The sequence below is a fragment of the Passer domesticus genome, chromosome 3, assembly GCF_036417665.1.
Source record: "Passer domesticus isolate bPasDom1 chromosome 3, bPasDom1.hap1, whole genome shotgun sequence".
In the NCBI taxonomy this organism is placed as follows: Eukaryota; Metazoa; Chordata; class Aves; order Passeriformes; family Passeridae; genus Passer; species Passer domesticus.
Genome location: NC_087476.1, coordinates 57,260,938 through 57,268,724, shown reverse-complemented (window position 1 = coordinate 57,268,724; position 7,787 = coordinate 57,260,938).

Genomic DNA, 7,787 nt, shown 5'->3' with positions numbered 1-7,787 from the left:
GTGAAAGGTAATAGCCACTGTGCAGGGGAGACACATGGTGCCCTGGCAGGGTACATCCAGTTATAAAAGAAAATAAAAAAGAGTGCTATTTAAAACTTAAAGACAGCTTACTGAACATCACCCAGGTGCACACAAATTAAGGAAATCTTAAAGTACCTCTAAGTTTGGACCTGGTCCACCCATCAACACTCCTGGAGTTTACGTGGGTTTATAAGCAGTGGAAGAGTAATCTGCAATCCTCATTTGAATTTTGAAGTAATACAAACTATTTTACTGGCCCCATAAAACTTGGCACTAGTGTTTGGACAGATCTGTAACATGTTCTGACCTTGTTGAAAAGGTGCTGCTAGAAATTCCTGCTTTGCCTCCAGCTTTTGGTTAACAGAGATACAGCTGTCTTAATTTCTCAACATTTAACAAGACGCTTGCTTACAAGTGCAGCCAGCCCAACCAAAACAGGCAGTCATTCCCTCACTCTGGAACTCGTCTGTCCCGTGCATGAAACATGCACAGCTGACTTTGCCATTCCTACATAAGTGTGAGGATTTGCAAACCCACAGGCTCCCACAGCTGCCTGCAGTGCTCAAACTTTGCCCCCTCCCCTGGGATGCAGGACAGAAGCAGCTTGATGTAATTGTTCCACAGGGCCACTGGGTCATGGGAAGCAGTGCCACAGGAGACATGCTGTGCTCCTGGGCCTCCCTGGGGGTCCCACAGCCTCCAGAAGCTGGGCAGTCTCCAGAGGATGGACTGGTCTGGCTGCCCAGTGAGGGGTGTCTGGGGGCTCTCTCCAGCCAGAGGCACCCCTGTGAGGAGGGATGCTCTTGCTCCATGGCTTGCATTAATAAATGTACCATAACACGAGAGTACTGCACGGTGATGGGGAACAGAACTGCAACCAGAGCTCTTCCCAATTCCACAGGCACCTGTCTCCATCTTTAGACTCCCAAGTGCTTGTACAGTCTGGCTGACACCTCTGATTCTACGTCTGCTCCCTCCTTTACTTGCATGCTTCCAGTGGTGTCACTGCTGAAGGAGGCACCCGGAGGGACAAACAGTGCCTGTCAGTGGCTGCTGGCTCATGGTGGGCTCCAATTGAGCAGGAGGCAGGGCTGTGGCTTCACATCCCCTTGCTGCAGGCAGTTCCCCGGGAAGATGTGCTGGCCTGTCAGCTATTTCTATGAGTGTTTGTGCCAGAGCAGTGGCCATGAGCTCCTGGCACACATGCCAGGATCAGCAGCCTCATTGCTGCTAGGGCAGGAGGACCCTGACCCTGAGACTGGCTGAGCTGGTCAGAGTATGGTACTGATAACACAGAACCTGTGGCTTCAGTCCCTGTACAGGATATTTGCTTGAGAGTGGAACTCGATGGTCCTTGTTGGTTCCCTCCAGCTCAGAATATTCTGTGAATCTGTGAACCCTGGTCCCCCGCTTCTTGCAGTTTTTGGCCCCCACCACATCCCTGGAAGAGCAAGCACAGGAGAGAGATGGGCTTTGCTCCTGAGTAAGGAAGAGGGACTGGGAGAAAAAGTTGGATTTGGAAAGAACAGGCAGGAATAGATGACTGGGAGCTGGAGGTGATAAGAAAGGGTTTGCTGACGATGATCTGCAGGGGGAAAACAATCTTTAGACAGAAGGTTTTGGTACTTCAGCTGCACGTGAGTTTCTCCTGAGGTTACCACTTCTTTCAGGGTTTTGCACATTCACACTCTCATCTGCCACATTCACCACAAATCCCACCAGAGATGGGCAAGGGGGCTGGAGCATCTGATGTGTGGACCTGCCAACCTACAGGAAGGGTCAGTGTTTCTTTCCTGCTACTCTGCTCCTGCAGCTCTGAAGTTTGGAAATGAATGCAGCTTCCTCTGTGAGTATGGGTTTCCCCTGAGACCATCAATTTTCTAGTGTAGGCATGGTGCTGGCTCTGTGTTCACAGGCCTCATTGTCAAACAGGTGTCCCAGGGAGCTGAGTACATCCAAGGCTGCGCTACTCTACACCCAGCTTGTCACAGGTATAGGAGCCAGCCTGGACTGGAGCCACTGCCCTCTGTGCTGAGCTGGCTCCTCTGCCCCTTTTAGCTCAGCTGGCTTGTTCAGTTGGGGCAGAGACTGGGAGGAAATTTCCCTTGAATCACTCTGGCAGTGATCGCTCCTTATTCCTGCAATACTCAAGCATCAGCTTCCTGTAGGAACAAAACTTCCACTTGTGCTCCATTTTTTTGGGGGGGGGATGTGAAATACTATATATTTTTTAAGTTTAGAAGATTTAGTGGGTTTAGGTGTTTTTCCAAGAAATCCTAAATTCATCGAAAAATGGAGTTTTCACCACAAAAACTGGGACTATTTTTGAAAACAAAAAAAGTGAAGTCTACCTATCTTCCCCTCAAAAACTTCTTTCCCTTGCCAATGGCAGAATGCTTGGTGTCATCACACTGCACATCTGACACCACCACCTGCCACTGGTATCACCTCCCCCTCAAATCCACTTCTGCTGAAGACTGTGACTGTTCTTGGGTAGTATCATGTAGCAATTTGCTGTCTTTGTAGTCTTCAAAAATCTGAAAAACTCATCCACCTGCAGAGTGCATCCCTTCAAGAGGGTGTAACTAAACCTCTGGGTTTCCAACCCATCCTGGCTCTGTTTCTGCTCTCACCTTGCTCCCGTGTCCCATCCATTAAGGCTTTCTGCAGGGCTCTCTGAATGGTTTCTCCAGTTCTCATCTTCTTTCATGCCCTGACACAGAAGGAGGCCGGGGGTTTTGCACTTCTGGTGATGCTGAATGAAGCAGAAATGTACACGAGGCTGAGTGGCAGCAATGCAGGAAGCCTTGGTTTCACAGTGGCTGGGTCTGACAGCACAGCAAAGGTGAGGAGTGTCACGGCACTGACCACAATGGCCAGGTCAAGCCTCATTTGGAGGCCACTTTTAAACAGTAATGAATGAGATCAAACTGGAGAGAACTATGAGTGAGTTAAAAATGAGGTAATTAATGACTGAAGATAATGATTGCATTGTTGCTCCCTGAGCCCTTAGCAAACGGTTTGAGAGACCTTTATTTCTTGAAATCCTCCATCCCACTGAAACCAAAGTAATGAAAGATGCTTCTCCTCTTTTGATAAAGACCCAGGAAATATAACCATGTTGGCAAATCACCTGAATTACAGTGTGCTTCATCAGCTACTAGGTACTTAACATGGAAACAAATCAGATACAATCATAACTACCATCAAAGAAAAAAATCAACATCTGGATAAGGTCTTGTTTATGTAACTGAACACTTTGTCAATTTTTTAGAGACCACAAAGTCATTGATCAGTGATCTGTGTATCTCTGTGTATCTCTGTGTAAAAATGGTCATTAATGCCCTGTGTTAACAGAGAAATATATAAAAGAACATGAAGATAACTCATGGTATCATTCAATCTTTTGCCTTTTGCTAGCTAGCATAGTTTGCTCATATATACATAGACTTGGAAAAGCACAAAGTACCAAGTATCTTTTACCCCATTTATGGTAATACCAGCTGATAATGTTCAAAGTTTGGGGGGGGATAGGTGATACATTTCCCACAAGTCATGAACTTTGTTGTAATTTGCCTCCAAGGACCCAGCTGGGGGTGCAGCACTGATCTCTCCAGCTCTGGTGGGCTGGCTTCAATTGGTTTTCTATATCCATCAGAAAAGGGGAGAGCTTGGTTGTGTCCTGGTCTTGTGCTCCCTGAGGCTGTGTTTCAAGGCAAAGAGACTCGGCCTCAATGCCTCTGTTTTGAGGAAAGGCTGAGTACTCAGCTTTGTCACTGTGACCTTCCCCAGTGTGTCCCAGTTATCTCCTGTCAACAAGGCAAGCACCTTATCAGTCTGCTTTTAGAGACCTAGCAGTGAATGTGGAAGGGCATTTTTAGAGAATTTAAGTAAGAATAAAACTCTACCATTGCTCTTTAAAATGAGACTATAAAAATTAAGTTTGGGATGAAATCTTGATTTTGGTGCATTTGATTGCTGAGTTTTAAATTAAATGGCAGAAACCCTTTAGGCTGTTAAAATACTTATCTGTGTACTCTATTTATTAAAAAAGACACAGAAAAAAAAAATGACTACTAGGTGGCATTGATTTAAAACAATGAGTCAACCAGTATTATAATTCAAATTATTTCTCCTCTCTCATAAGCAAGGTGGCTCAGAGGCATTTGCTAAGACTCTTGCTTTATGCTTACGGTGCCCACACCTCCCATCCCCATGTCCTTGCTGGGGCTGAGTGTGAGCCTTGTGGCAGCCTCATGTGTTTTTGTTTCCTGTGAAGGAGGAACTGTGGGCACAAGGGTGCATTCTTGCTATTACAGTTGTTTGAGGCTGCTCTGGTCTCCAGGAACTCGCAGGAGACAGCCACCTTCCTTCTCACACAACTCGTGCTTGCAAGACCTGAAAAGTGAAGCAAATGGGGTGCTGAAATCTCCGCTGATTGTACAGGAATGGAAAGTCACAAACATACTGATGAACTAGATTAAAGCCAAATAAGCAGACTTTATTAGTACCTCTCACAAAAAGTGCTTGAATCTAGAATTCCCGAGGGCAGAAGAGATGTAAAGGAGAATATGCTGACTTTTTTTTTTTTTGCACTACACTGAAGTAAGATCCCTAATGTGCTCAAGAAGCAATGCAGGACTAGAAGGGAGCTCTTTGCAAAGCTGGATTTCTTGTTATTACAATTAAAAAAAAAATCCTGTCTTTAAGCTGATCATATTCTTTCCTGAAAGTATTCAGGATTTTCTGCTTCTTCTTGTTCCAGGCTGCCCAGAAGCCATAGTCCTCTGGCACCAGACCAGTTTCCAGCCCAGTTTCACTGTCATGCTAGAGGTGATACAATCTTGTCAACCAGGCCAAGTCACTCTGACACTTCTAGATAATGTCCAACAGAAGTAATCATATAATTTCCTAACTGGAGGAAAAGAGTGTGCTTCACAGGAAGTTTTCCTCAGTTTTTCAGAACAAAAAGTATAAGTCAGCATTCAAACAAGTATCAGGCTGGGTTCTGCTCCTAGTCAATCCAAGGGATGAGCTTTGCTGGAGGTTTCAGTGGGAACTGCTGTGGTAATTAAAATGTTTAAGATATGTGTAAGACATAATTATTTTTGTCTTGAAAAACACCAGCATGCTGCTTTTTGCAGATAATGGGTACTTGTGCATGTGAAGAATTGCAGACATTCAGTGGCAGCCACCATGCTCATGGTGAGGGGACCTCCAGCTAGTCCAGCTCATGACTTCTTTGCCAGGTGTGTTAGTGGTGTTCCAAGTCTGTAGATGAGCCATGAGGGAGGAAAGTGAAAGATAACGCTGAGGCAAGTCACCACATGCGCTTGGACAGGCTCTGGGGCTGATGTTTTAACTGCAGGCATAGCACACTGCCTCCAAAAAGGTAACATTTCTTCAAAGCTCAGTGTATCTAAAGGGTTAAGGTGACAGAGAAGGTTTTCTTTTCTGCCTAAATTAGGAAAGAGAAGAAACTTCTGAGATTCCATGTTTTGTGTGTATGTCTGTGTCCTGGAAGACCTCTACCAAATAAAGACTTTACATAAACAATTGGACAAAAATAAATTTTCTCCCTGAGGTAGAAGGAGCACATTGTAAGAGGAGGTGAAGGCAGCCCCCAGGAGCCAGTGGGTGAGTTTGAAGTGAGCATATATATACAGAGAAGAACTTTAATTGCTGGTGGTGTGATAGGAGAAGGATCTGAAGCAAGTTGTCATCAGACTAGTGTCTTGCTGAGTAGAAATGCAGAGAGGATGTGGCAGGGAAATACTTAATATGCCTGCACTCTCCACACTCTCCATATTGGTTTTGTTCATGCTTTGATGGCTCTGTCTGCACTGAAGGGAAGGAAAAAGTCCCATGCCTCTTTGCCTTAGAGTTTTTTTTTTCCTTTGCATCATTCTTCTTTCCATTTTCCCAATCTCTGAAGTCTTGTCTGGCACTTCAGGCTTTCAAAAGAAGAAAGTGAACACCTCAAGGGAGACCTGCAGAAGTGAATAAAGGACAGAGCAGAAAAAAAAAGTCATAAAGGTGGAAGAGGGAAATAGAAACACCCAAAGCTGTGGACATTGCAGTAATATGCTAGACAAAGGAGGCAGAAGAGTAATTTCAGTGCTGTTTATTTTGTTCCTTCTGCTTGGTCCAGTTCAACACAGGACTGAAACTTTGCAGCCAATGCAATGGCAGAAATACTATTTTAAGGTCTGTTTGTTTTCAAATCAGCAGCCCAGGCCTTTGCCTAGCCACAGGAGGACATCTCTGGCTTCTACAGCCATCAGATTGTGCAGCTATCCAAGAGGAGAAAAGACCAGGGCAGATGTGCAAAAAAGAAATGGTTCCCCTCCTTTCCCCAGAAGTGTTTCCAAATCCTCATCTGAGCTTCGCTTTGGTAAATCAGCCTGGAAGAGAGGGGCCACCTGTGCCTATTCCAGAGAATTCTGACTCTTAGGCAATACTTTCTACAGAAATAAAGACTTTGAAGTGCAAAACACATAATTTGCCTCGTGGTGCTACAATAGTCATGTCCAAGAGTGATACCAGCCTGTGACATAGTGGTGTATTTGAGATGTGTGAGGGACAAGTGAGGATATGAGTATAGCCAGTCAAAGATGGTGCCAGTTACTGCAGTGGGGAGATGCTCTTGGCTGTGAATTAGGGCAGAGACTGTATCTCCTCTTGCATTAACATAAAGCCTGTTCTTGGAAGCCAGAAGGGATAATTAGCCTTAATCACACGTTTCCCACCAGGGAAGTCTCTTTCACCACTGGCACAAGGAGATGAATGTTTGAAAAGCCTGGCGTTGTTTTGCCTGGCACAATGTTCCTTCAGGAATCAGGCACCTACAGTTTAATGATCATCCTGAGAAAGATTTACATTTGCAATTATGGAACAGGCAGCACCACCCCTCAGCTGTTTCTTCCCAGCTGATGAAAATGTGAAGACTGAAGAATTTAAGCCTTGTTTGAATAAAGTGCCTGAACACAAGCTAGAATTTAGGTGGCATTTAAGACATGTTCTCATGCCATCCTGACTTGGGCTTGCCTTTTAGAAGAGTTTATGGTTTATGCACCATACAAAGCCTTCATACTCAGAGCCTGCACCCTGATCCCATCCTGAGGTGCAGATAGCCACTTGCTTAAGTAGCTGAGAGGCTGCAAGAAACCCTTGTAAAACTAGTTAGCTGGGATCAGGCAGCACCTGGGGCTCATTCCCTGGTTTTGGGCTCACATATTCTGTAGTGTAGTTTAGCTCTGCCAAAATAGAATTAGTAGATGCTCACTGAGACTATCACAGGTGATAACAACAAAAACCACTCCATGTTTCCAGATTCTGGCCAGCATCAATTAATATTGCCTCCTCTGTCCCAGCAGAGTCCTCAAACCAACAGCCATGGTGCAGGAGACACAGACTCCAGTGACTCATCTGCCACGTGAGGGGCGAGCCCCACTGCTGTGCCATCCTGATGTGGTGCTGCGTGAGGCTCTGCTTCAGGACTCTGTCACTGGAGCTACCTTCCAGCTCTGAATGCTGGCACTCCATCTCCGTGCAGTGTCAAAAGACAGCTCTGATTTCGGTCTTCAGCCATCACAATGTCTCCAAAACTTTCCAGTGAGAAAAACAGATACAGATTATCAGGTTATTTTATAAATCTCTTAATCTACTTTTTTCCTCTGACTCATATGGCTTATACACAACCAACTGTATTCTAGTCTCTTGCTGATTCTTCCTTCCCCCATCTCTGTCCCCAATGCCAGAAACCA